Raw genomic sequence first — 12,652 nt, forward strand, 5'->3', positions numbered from 1 at the left:
GGATCCTAGGCCGATTTTGCTGACGGAGGAGGCTCGTCACAGAGGATCGTCACAGGCACCTCCCAGGGTGCAGGTTATCGACAGACCGGATAATAGGCGAGTGGATCAGCGTCGGCGTATAAGCACACGTACCACCGATCGAGATTGGCGATGGCTTGACGACCGTTTGGATGAAGACCTAGCTGCTCCTGATGATGGAGGTGTTGTGGATTATCGTGTTCCTCGACGTAGAGCCAGACGACAGGGTGGGCAGGATGGTAGTGGACGGGCTCGGGGTAGAGTCCCATCCGCTGAGGATGACGGTGCTCAGCACACTGTTAGTGAGGATGTTGGTGGTGTGGCGACCGGGATGGATCAGCCCACCTACGATGTGGGAGGGTCCTCTCAGCAGTTCGGAATAGGGATGTCAATGGGGCAGGGCGGGGGCGGGGGATGCCTCCATGCTCCCCATCCCCGCCTCCATTCCCCGTCGTGGGGGAATATTGCTCCCCATCCCCATTCCCCACGGAGCCCCATTCCCCGCGGGGACCCCATTCCCCATCTACATAATAGTTCTAATTAATTATTAATTTCTATATGAATAGAGCTACAAGTATCTATCTTATACAAAAACTGCAAGATTTTATACAAAAAGTCTAAATAACACGATGGTGACTTCTTTCGAAATAACGCAATGGGGAACGCAACGACGAGCCAAAGGAAAAAGCAGTGGACGAGGTAGGAGATACGGCAATAGAGAGGAGAATAGACACGACGGCAGAGTTACGAAAAGGAACGCCGCAAATAGAAATTACGACGCGGTAAGGTTGATGGCACGGTGAGGTGTGACGATGCGATGAGAAGGGTGATGAGGGAGTGACTGCAGAGAGGTTGGATGGAATATGGACAGCCTTAAGGATCTATGAATTGAAGAGGAGTTATGCAAATAAAGATTAGGAGTTTTGTGTTTCTATATATATGTGTGTGTGAGAAATGACTAAAAAACATGTATGAGAAATAAACTATTAAGGATAATTCAAGAAATTTATAAATTTCGGGGAATAGCGGGGACGGGGCAGGGATCCCCGCTCGGGTCCCCGTGCCTGCTTCGGGGGAATTTTGTCCCTCATCCCCATCCCCGCGGAGAAAATTCCCCACAATCGGATTCCCATTTGGGGCAGTCCCCGCAGGGATCCCCGCGTCTCGGGGAATTTTGCCATCCCTAGTTCAGAAGTGTCGACGCACAGGCATTCGCTGACTTTACTACCGCGGCCGTCGGCATGGATATCGATGATCCTGTTAGTCAGTCAGAGTTCTTTAGAGATATAGCAGACATGCTGAGGGACGATGATGCCACCCATTATAGGCCCCATATGCCTGAGGTTCATTCCCAGTTTGCCGAGTACCAGCCACCGAGTCACGATGTTCAGCATCAGGTGCCGGTTGACCTGAACGAGCCTGCAGCCTCTCCATCTGACCCATGGTTCGCGTTAGGAGGGACCCCAGCATCAGCATTCAGCGCCGTTCTCCCACAGCCATCCGCACCAGTGGCGGACCAGAGACCGAGGAGGGTGAGGCGTCCTCCTTTGTGTGGCACCGGAGGTCACCTGCTTGGTCAGTTCGATGATGATGACAGTGACACCATCGAGGATGCTGATTAGTTATGTGTTCTTTTGTTCCTAGGATTGGGACTATGTTAGCTTATGTTCTTAGCATCATGTTTATGTTTTTATGTTCCAGACGGCTGTTGCATATTATTTGCTATTTTTGTGATATTTATGTATCTTGTATGATCTACAGCTACGAAATAGCTTGTCACAAGTATTACGCGCATTGATAATGATATCAAAGTAATTCAATTAAACATTTAAAATAAAAGGACTTAAACAGACGAACTTAGTACACTGAACAAAGGAACGGCATTCATTGACTCAATCAACCTTACATTACTCAAATTAAGACCTCCTAATACAACTTACAGGACAACAACGACACCATAAAAGCCATAACATCTAAGCTTCACCTCCAGCAGTATGTCTGTGCCGGTCACAGTTCCTCCGCGTATGCCCAGGCTGACGGCAGAGGCCACAGCGCTTTGGCTGGTTCTCAGCAGATTGATCCATGTTACCGCGGATCCTGGTTGCCTTCGAACGACCTTCTCTTGCACGCCTCATTTTGGGATCAGGTATGACAGTTGGTCCACCATAGGGGGGCCATAGACCTTCTGGGATATGCGGAACAAACCCGTGCTTGTAAACATTGAACACCTCAACCATACGATACACCTCGTGAACATATGACGCCCAATTCAAGCACGAGTAGGCGCAACATGCAATGGCGTGACAACATGGATAATGGAGCGCCTGAAAGTGGCCACAATCGCATGTGTGATCCTTAAGGAAAACTCGATAGCTACCTAACGAGAAATTTCCAGTCGGTGTCGTCTCGGCCACCGTGTACTCCGACTTGTGCCTGTCGTATAACGTCACGGTGAAGCACCTTGAGTCTCATATGTTCCTCTCAATAGCCTTCACCAACGCCTGACAAAATTCAATAGCACGTGGAGGCAGCCAACCATTCTCGGGATTCTCAAGAGCAGCCTTGATGCCATTATGCCTATCAGAGATAACAAGGATACCCTCTTGTAGTGTCACATGCGTTCGTAGGTTGGACAAGAAGAATGATCACGAATCCGCATTTTCTCCCTCCACAAGGGCAAAGGCAATCGGGAGGATTTTCAAGTTCCCATCCTGCGCAATCGCCAATAGTAATGTGCCTCCATACTTGCCATACAAGTGGGTACCGTCAATACTCACAAGCGGCTTGCAATGCCGGAAGGCCTCGATGCAGGGTGGAAATGTCCAGAAAAGACGATGAAAGTACACCGTAGACTCATCGACCTGATCCCCAACTCGAACAGGAGAGGTCTTCAACACAGTCACAGTCCCGGCCATGGTCAACTGTACCCCTAGCATCCAACGTGGCAACTCGGCATACGACTCTTCCCAGTCTCCATATATTTGTGCGACTGCCTTCTGTTTTGTCATCCAAACCTTCTTGTAACTAGGCCTGAACCCATAATCAGCTTCTGTTGCTTGTTGCAAGACCTTTATCGTAACTACAGCATCTGCCCTAACCAACAGAAAAATCCTCGCACAGATGACGTGGTAATCAAGCTGACGGTGATCACTGGAAATAGAGGTGGCCAAGCAAGTGTGGGGACCATTGTACCTCCTAACCTCCCAAGTGCTCTTTCGTGTACGAAGCGATATGCAAATCAACCAAGTACAACCCTTGCCGAACTCCTTGCATTTTCCATGATACTTCAGATGATCCAATTTCAAAACTCGGTACTCAACACCATGACGGATGCTATAGTCCTTCACACTCAGAACAGCCTCATCTTTATTCTGGAACGATTGTCCAACCTGAAATTCTGTAGAAGAACCCCCAACTGTGCACCTACGTCCGCCTGTTGACCCAAAGCCTCCAAGTTTAGAGTGGAGAAGTGTGGAGGGTACTGCTGTGTGCCAGAACTTGAAGGCCTGTGTTGTGCATGTGGATTAGCACCTGTGTCATCATCACTGTCCCTAATGATATCTACAGGTTTCTGGTCAGAGTCGTCATCCCGCATTGCATTCTCTACTCGATCAGGTTCCCAAAAGCCTTGATCTTCATGAATTATGCCACCACCTGTATCCGCCTCAAATGCCTGCTGCCAAACCCCAGGATTCTCCAATAGTACAGAACCAACTGCATCCGTTCGTCCTAAATCAGCCGCGAAGGAAGGGGATGTGATCTGCGGAACAGACGGCCGGGCCGCAGGCATCGAACTAGACGCACTGCCCGCGGCAGTCGAGCTATGAACTGGAGCTGATGCCCCAGAACTATCGACACCAACCTCCAACTTCGCGAACAACTCGTGTATTCTGACCTCCAGAAAACTCCTAACACAATGAAACAGAACCCTAATATCTTCATCAGCCGCTAGCACAAACATATCATACTTAACACCGGTCGAGACCACTGCGATGGGAATCTTGTAGAATAGCTTATTCACCCACTTGCTTCCAAATACCCCAAACTTCTGCAAGATGCTGTTCTTCACATCTGACAAGGTGCTTGATGAACTGATGAAAATACTCAATGGTTCTCTATCAGTGAACTTCACACCATATTTTTTGCTTCTTTTGATTTTCCCATAGCAATGCACTAAGACAAGAAAACTCTCTTCCTCACTTGATATTGTGATAATGATCTCTCCTCAGCAGCTTCAATCTCACTCACATATATATAGATTTTCTCTCCTCATAAACCGTGGGAGCTCAGAGTGGTTTATGCCCATTCGAACCCCTTCATAAACCGTTGCTGCTAGCCACGTTTTATGCACATTTGTCCTCATAAACCGTGGCTGCCTCCCACGGTTTATGTGTTGCATTCCCCAAGGATAAACCGTGGCTGCCTCCCACGGTTTATGTGTAGTTTGGAAACCGTAGTTGGCTCCCACGGTTTATATAGAAAGTGAAACAAGACATTCACGAAGCAAGTTTCCAATTGTTGTAATCAGGTAAAGGTTTTCAACATTTATTTTATATAGGTAAATTGCCCTTTCTTTTTCGAATGAAAATATTAATGTTAAATATGAATTATTCGAATGAACATGTTTAGGATATCAAACAAACCATATGGGAATAAAGCTGCCTCAATAAAAGAGGATTTCTAATGAGAAATTCCCTCAAATTCTTATTTAGATCTAGTTGTTACAAAAAAAAATTTATACCATCTTTTGTGTCATAAACATAAATATAAACTAAATGTATTTTTTATAATAGAAAGAAAAAATTTTAGTCTCTATTATAACCCCATATATTTAATTAATTAAAATAAAAATAAATTAATGTAGTTATTAATTTTTTATAATATGTTAAATTATGTTATCTAACATTTGGATTAGAAAAAAAAATAAATTTATTTTTGGATAATATTATTAAAATTTTGAATAAACAATTCATCACAATTTTAATAATGTACGAAACAAATCAAAAATTAAAAATTTAGCTATTAAATTTAATATCTTCATGAGTAATACTAATAGATAAAATATGAAAAATACATATATAAATTATTGAAATGATACAAAATAACAAAAACAATAATTATTAATAACTTTTTTATCTGATTCCATAGTTTTAAACATCTTTTTTTCTTCTTTTTTTTTTCTCTTCGTCTATTGAGAGACATACACACAAAACTTAGTTTGAAAATGAGATTTGTTCCACTATAATTGGCTCATGACGTTATTTCTGACTTTTCAAACTTTTTTTTTTATGCCAACACCGACTTTTACTTTTTAGAGAAAGGAGAATTAGTATAGCCTAAAACTGTTGTGCAATTTTTCGGGTTGGATTCTCTTCTCCTTCTCCCAATTTATCTAGTTTTTCAATAATTTTGCTGAGATTCTACTTCATGGCTTATTCAGCGAAGAGGACTTATCCTCCGACTCACCTCTCTTCGCCTCCCCAAATTTGAATGTGACGACGCATTTCCTACATCGCCTTGGCATTGTCGTCCTCTAATCCAACAAAGGAACGTCCTCCTCCATGACTTGTAACACACTTAGTCAAGCCCAACCCCAAGAATTTTGATTCTACAGTAAATCGTTATATTGGTGTCTCAACGTGATGTTGGTCACTCTCGCACTTGCTTGTGTAGCACACCTCCTTGATTTGATGTGTAAGGTGGCACCTTAGTTGGTATCTATCACCACATACTTCATAATATAAATTGTGAAGTCTCACATCTATTAGAAAGGAGAACGAATGGTATCAGTATCAGTTCTCAAATTGATATGCCAACGGAATGTTGGGCCCCGTTAAAGGAGTGGAATGTGAAGTCCTACATCGATTAAAAAAGGGAACAAAATATGCTTTATAAGGATGTAGAATCTCTCCTTTATAGACACATTTTCTATGGGTGAATGTGAAAAGTTATGCCGTCTTCCTTACCATTAAGAACTGTTTTGGACAAAAAGAATACTCGAAATTATGATTAAACGAGAATACTACATTAAAGACATTAAATGTCTAAGCCATTACCTTATAAGGTACAAATAAAGAAAAAAGGAAAAACAATAAATGACCTGTGAGCATTTATACTAACAAAATTATATGATGAAGTACTGAACTATACCAACTAAGTTATGTGATGAAGTCCTGACCTCTGAAACTCATGTAGTCACTATTAAAGAACATCGAGTAGCTGTTATTTATACCAACAAAGTTACATGATGAAGTACTGACCTCTAAAGGTCGTGTAACAGCTACCCAATCTCCTCAGATAATCAATAAAGTGCAATAAAGCAAGTTTAACCTTGAGAGATAAAGTCAAAGATTTCACTGGAGTATTTTGAGTGGACTTGGACTCTCGAGTTTAAGAGAAGTCAAAACCAGAACGCAAGAAAATTTGGAGAACCTAGTCCAATGTTACTACTCAGGGGTTTCGATCATTGTATGGATATTGATCTTATTGATGAAGTAAGATCAGGAACTAATTTAGCTGAACAAGTATTAAACAAAGGGTTGCAAAGGAATACAACACCAAAATAAGGCCCAAAAACTTTCAACTAGGAGACCTAGTATTAAGAAAGGCTGGATCGGTACCTCAAGAACTCAAGGAAAGTTGGCCCCAATTGAAAAGGACCATTTAGGGTGGGAAAAAAAAACTTCGCGAATGGGGTATACAGGTTAAAGAATTTTGACGGTGCCGAAATCCCAAAAACGTGTAATGTTGTTTATCTCAAAAGGTACTACTCTTAAGAAGTATCGATAAAAGAATAAGGTATACTCTTTTCTTATTAATTTAGATTTTTAACGAGACCCCACTATGTTTTCAATTATAATTCTCATTAAGTTGTATTTGAATTCAGCATTTGGTTTCATAACAATTTCATAATGCTAATTTATTTGAATGCTTTAATGTCATTATTTCGAACATTATTGCATGATTCAAAATACGCCGATATTAGAAAAATGGTACAATAAATTAAAGCGCAATTATAAAGAAGGCAATAAAGTCTATTAGACTTAGTCTAAATAAAGAAACAATCAAAGACAATTAAATTTATAAAATAAACTTACCTCATACCTCATATAGAATGGAAAATTTCAAAATATTAAGCACAAAAAGTGTTTAAATACAAAATACTATGAACGAAAAGTATTATAATCCCAAAGCACTAAATTCAAAACACAAAAAAGTAAAAATAAGAGAGTTCAATAAACTTAAATTTTTTTTACAAAAAGCAAATTAAATAATTTCAACGATTTCCCTATTCTTGAAAGTACCAATCCTCGAAGGGTGGTGTTCTCTTCTTGTAAGGATGCGAGAGAAGTATTAAGACTCTGAATCCGAGTTATAGAGCTTTTAAGCTCATTCTCTCTATTCACATACTCAAATCGGGAATTTAAGATCTCTTCCTTAGCATTTCTGACTTAAGTAGCTGAGCAAAAGAACATCCTCTAAACTCGGGACAGAGTATCTGTGTAACACTCCAACTTTTGACACGTCATGACCAAAAGCCTTTATCGGTTTAATCGTAAATAAAGAATTATTCGTGACGTAGCGTTTAGCTGCTCGCAAGGTCAGTTTCCTTAAAGTTATAATACAAAAAAACACATGGCAACAGAAAATAACATATAAAAACATATATACAAATATGTACATGAGTTAAGTTTAAGGATACGCGTCGTCTATCAAAAGCCGAGTACCACACCAAGTTATATGAACAGACACAAAAGAAGAAGTCAATCCCAACCCTCACATGGGTTTCCTAAAATGGAACCGAACTACTAAGATGTCCTACCCCTCTAAAAACTACAAAAGCGAGGGGAAAGCAACACTAACACCACCAAAAGGGAGAGGGAGATCCGCCATGCCTAACTCTGGAGTGACCCCTGAACTAACTCCTGATAAGCTGCCCAAAACTCCTCGGGATCCTCGTTAGACTCCGAGTCCTCCTCTGGCTCGTCGTTCCAGACAGGATGATCATTCAAAGGATCGGCCTCCAAAGCTGATCTCACGAACTCCAGAAGGTCGTCGAACTCGATAGGCTCCGGTTGAAAGGCGGGAATCGGAAGGTGTTGCGCAAGGCTCGTATCAGTCTCATGTGCAAGAGGCGCATCCGGGAGAAGTAAGTCTCGGCGTGGTCCTACTAAGAGCAAAGAACGGTAATAGGGGGACTGATCTCCGATGGGTGTAACTCGGACAACGTGAATGCATACGGCATGCCAAAGTCAAAAGGGGAACACGGTACAGAAACATGTAACCCGGGCTCGGGTGAAACGTAGATGCGGGTCCACATCGTGCTCCATATGAAGACTCCATCCCGTACCGGGTCCTCAAAGCTCAGGATGATACGAAACTCATAGAACTCCTCTGCCGAACCCATCTGGGGAGGGGAAAAAGAAAGGGAAGAAGGGTGAGAACCTAGAGTTCTCAGCAAGGTAAAAGGGGAACCTAGGGTCCTTGTCTCTAAGTTGTCACGAAACAGAAAAAAAATAACAAACACAGAGATTCAAGGCACAAACATACATATAACAAGTAGATAGCATAGACAAAAAGGAAATAGCAGAAAATAATTCACAAGAAGTACATATGCACAAACAAGATGATGCATGCCTGTTCCTAGTGTAGGCAATGAGCTCATGCGTCGGTTGTCTACCCGCAACCCGACGTTACTTGGAGTGAACCCCGAATATGGTCTCTTTACTGTGTCAATTAGACACCTTGGCATCACGGTTACCCGTGTCAATTAGGCCTCTTTATAATAACAGTTAATGTGTATCACAGTAAGGAACAGTGCTATCAATTAGGCGAACATTCCCGCATTAGCAATCTCAGGCTATCCATTAGGCGGGCACTTTCGCATTAGCAGTTCGGCACAAGGCCCATTCAATATAATTCTCAAATTTTATTTCGTTCCTTGTTTCTCATTCTTATTTCTTCTATTTATCTCTCAATATCATTGTTTTTAACTTAACCCTTCCTATGGCAACTTACATCCCTTTTCATTTCCTAAGCATGTTCAATCTAAAACCTTCTTGTGTTGTAAATACTTATGCACGACCTATTTTTCTTGGTAAGGTAACTCTAGAGATCCTAATCTTCAATTTAAGTTAAGTTTTGCTGAACTTGGATTAGAATTGAATTTTTTTTACAATATTTAGAATTCTGCTACTGTATTTACAAAATTTTAGAAAAATAGACAGCAACAGTATTTTTTATAAATTCCACAATAATTTCAATTCTAATCAGTTACTTCTAAATTTTGATGAGATTAAAGTCAACATTCCCAAGTTTAAAAGTCCACAAGTTTCAGGTTCATATTACTTCATTTGAGTAATTAATTATCAATTGGAAGAGGTGCCTGTTTTTATAAATCAATTCAGAATTTTCAGCAAATAACCTATCTTCCAAATGGCTTATCTAATTCTACAAAATAGATATGGACCTAAAATTGTTCTCACTTAAAATAGACTGATAAATCTTTAAAACCCTTTTGGGAGCAACTCAAAATTCCGTTTAAATCAAAAGTTATAGCGTCTGGAAGTCGGTACTGTAGAACCAGAAAAACTGAAAATTCTGCAGCAACCACTAAACTTCAAAAATTCATATCTTCCAAAACGCTTGGCCAAATTTCCTAAAATTTTTATGTCATATTCAAGACACACTAAAGTTTTACAGAAAAATAACTTCATCTAAAAATTAGGAGCATTCGTTCGTTCTGCTGCCAATTATGCAGATTTTGCAAAAAATTCTGCACAATGTATTTCCAACAACCTCGTATACTAAATCTCATATTCAAGCCTAGAATTCATTAAAACCATAATTTTACCTTTTTTCACTAACTAAAGTTGCTAGCATGATCAACATAGCTCTAAGAAGTTATAGTCATCATTAATTTACCCCTTTTTACAAACACACATTCATAACCCAATTTCACTTTTCTGCATTTTTATCAAACATAACAATTCATATAACCTAACCATCATTCAAATACATATTAGAGCCTCACTTATCATCAATCAAGCATATAATAGTTTATCTATTCTCATCACATGTACAGCCACAAAAATAGTAGTCTAATTGTCCTAACCCTTACTTGGTGATGTCGAAAATTGATATGTCTTGCTCCTAAGCTCACTTTCTCAGCTACAACACCTCCTTAAACTAGGCGGTTCGGTGGTTCAGAGAGGTTAGGAAAAATGCCATTGAGCTACACAAATTGAAAGGAAAGACAAGGTTGGGCTGTTGGGTAATGGTGAAAACCGAATTGAACAGAGGGGAAGGAACCGAAGCTAGCTTACCTAGTGAAGAGTTTCAAAACAGCAAGGGTTGATAGAGAAAGGTGAGAGCTACCTTGTTTCAAGCTCCTATGGAAGTCGAAAGGGTTGGAGAAGGTTGCATGCAAACCGAGCTCTCTGTTGGGGTTGCTTTCGGTCTTCTCTCCTCCTCCCTTCTTTGAGTCAGATTATTTGTGTTGTGAGCAATTGAATAAGGGAAGGGTGGGATGGGTGTAAGCTTTTATTTATATATATATATATATATATATATATATATATTGTAGCTCATGTAGGAGGATAAGGTAACACCTGTACTCAGCACTAATGACCAGGCATATACTAGCTAATTAACTAAGCGGTGTAACTATGGTTTGAGGGTGATGTCCGTGGGAATTAAAGGAGGGAGAGGGTAGGTTTCTTTTCTTTTTATCCTTAGCTATGGTTAAACATTGATAGGTTTAAGTGAACTAATGGTTTAGTTGATCTTAGGGTTTTTCTTAAGAATGACTAAGGTATTAGTTTGATTTATCCTATAGCAAGAGTATTTTGGATTAAGAATAGAAATTGTGATCATGTACCAATTGTTGATTGATGATGCATCTAGGATTGTTCCTCTGCTAATTTATTATTCAGTGAACTTAATAAATTAATAAAATAAAGAAAATTTGATTATAGTGGTAATTGATTGATTACCCAAAACTTATTGTTTGGAAAAGCTAAATAATTTTAGCGTCGCGGATTATAATTTTAACTTACTATATGTCGCATGTATATTTAAACCTATGCGTGTCGGCAAACGTCATGAGGAATGAGAAATCTCAAGTCTCATGGGGTAGGGTGGTTACAATCTGCAAGAAGCAACTAAGTCAATCCTGACTCGATTTTCTCGGTCATTAAGTATTTATCGATGAACACGTTAGGCTAAAACTCCCTTGAGAGAATATATCCAAAAGATGTTGGAATTTTGAGACGTCCCCACCATTTGAGATCGGAACATTAGAAGACAACCATCTCCTCATACAAAGACCGCTTTGAGAATGAACTCGATTTGTCCAACAAATTTGGCTATTATTGACTAAGTCAAAAAGTTAAGAGACTCAAGGTGAGACATTATTCTAGACAACAAGAATAGAACCCAATAAATGCTTGTTAAGTAAGGTCATTAAATCATGAGCTTGTTAAATTGAGAACTATTATGGATAAGAATAAAACCCATTAAATGCTTGTTAAATAAGGTCATTAAGTCATGAGCTCGTTAAATTGAAAATTATTATGGATAAGAATAAAAATCCATTAAATGCTCATTAAGCGAGGTCATGAAGTCATTATCTCGGTAACATGATATTGATTCAATGGTAATCACTAAAAGCATTGTTATACTAATATCGGAAGAACGGTAACATGTAAAGATGCAATTATAAAATTTAAAGACAATAAGGTTTAAATAAACTTAGCTTAAATAAGTTCAAAATAGCTAAGAGACACTCGAGAAAATGAAAAAAGAATTTGTCCACAAAACAAACCAAAGTACTAAGTGTAAAAATTTTATTTGGGCTTGGTCCATCAAATTCGAGTATTTTTGACAAAGTCGCTAAGTCAAAAAATTTGAGTTGGGACACTATTCTGGACAAAAATAATACTTGAGATTATGATTTAATGAGAATACTACTTGTTAGTTAACATGCATGTTATTAAGACTAATAAAGTCACAAAATCATGAAATTGTCAAATCATAACATTAAATACGTACATTAAAGGCAGTAAATATCTAAATCGTTACATCATAAGGTAAAAATAAAGAAAAAAAAAATTTAGCAGGTACCTTCTTCTCAATACATTATCACCTAAAACACTACTGATTTAAGCATCAGAGTATTTTACAGGTTGTCTTTTCGACCTAGTTCCAACGTTGTCAAATTAAGATCTCCAAATCCCATTAGCTCATCACTTCGACAAAAACTACGAACAAAATCAAAATTATGAAGCTAGAAATATCAAAATGGACAATATCCACAAGTAGGTGGATTAAGTTGTTACAATGGTATGAGGACAATATCCACAGGTAGGTGGATTAAGTTGTTACAAATGGTATTAGTATCATATGCTTTACAAGGAAGTCAATATCTTTTTTTTTTATGGACTCATTTTAATGAGTGAGTATGGAGAGCTGTGTCATCTTTCTTACTATCAAGAATAAAATTGTGAAGCTAAGATGCCAAAGCGAACAATATTTACAAACTAAGTCGAAGAAAAACTTGCAAAGAAACTCCATATTCTACTTAGAGAGTATTTTAGGTGTGCTTAATATATTTCCACTTATCTATTTTTTTGGC

Source organism: Arachis hypogaea, chromosome 16, assembly GCF_003086295.3.
Source record: "Arachis hypogaea cultivar Tifrunner chromosome 16, arahy.Tifrunner.gnm2.J5K5, whole genome shotgun sequence".
In the NCBI taxonomy this organism is placed as follows: domain Eukaryota; kingdom Viridiplantae; phylum Streptophyta; class Magnoliopsida; order Fabales; family Fabaceae; genus Arachis; species Arachis hypogaea.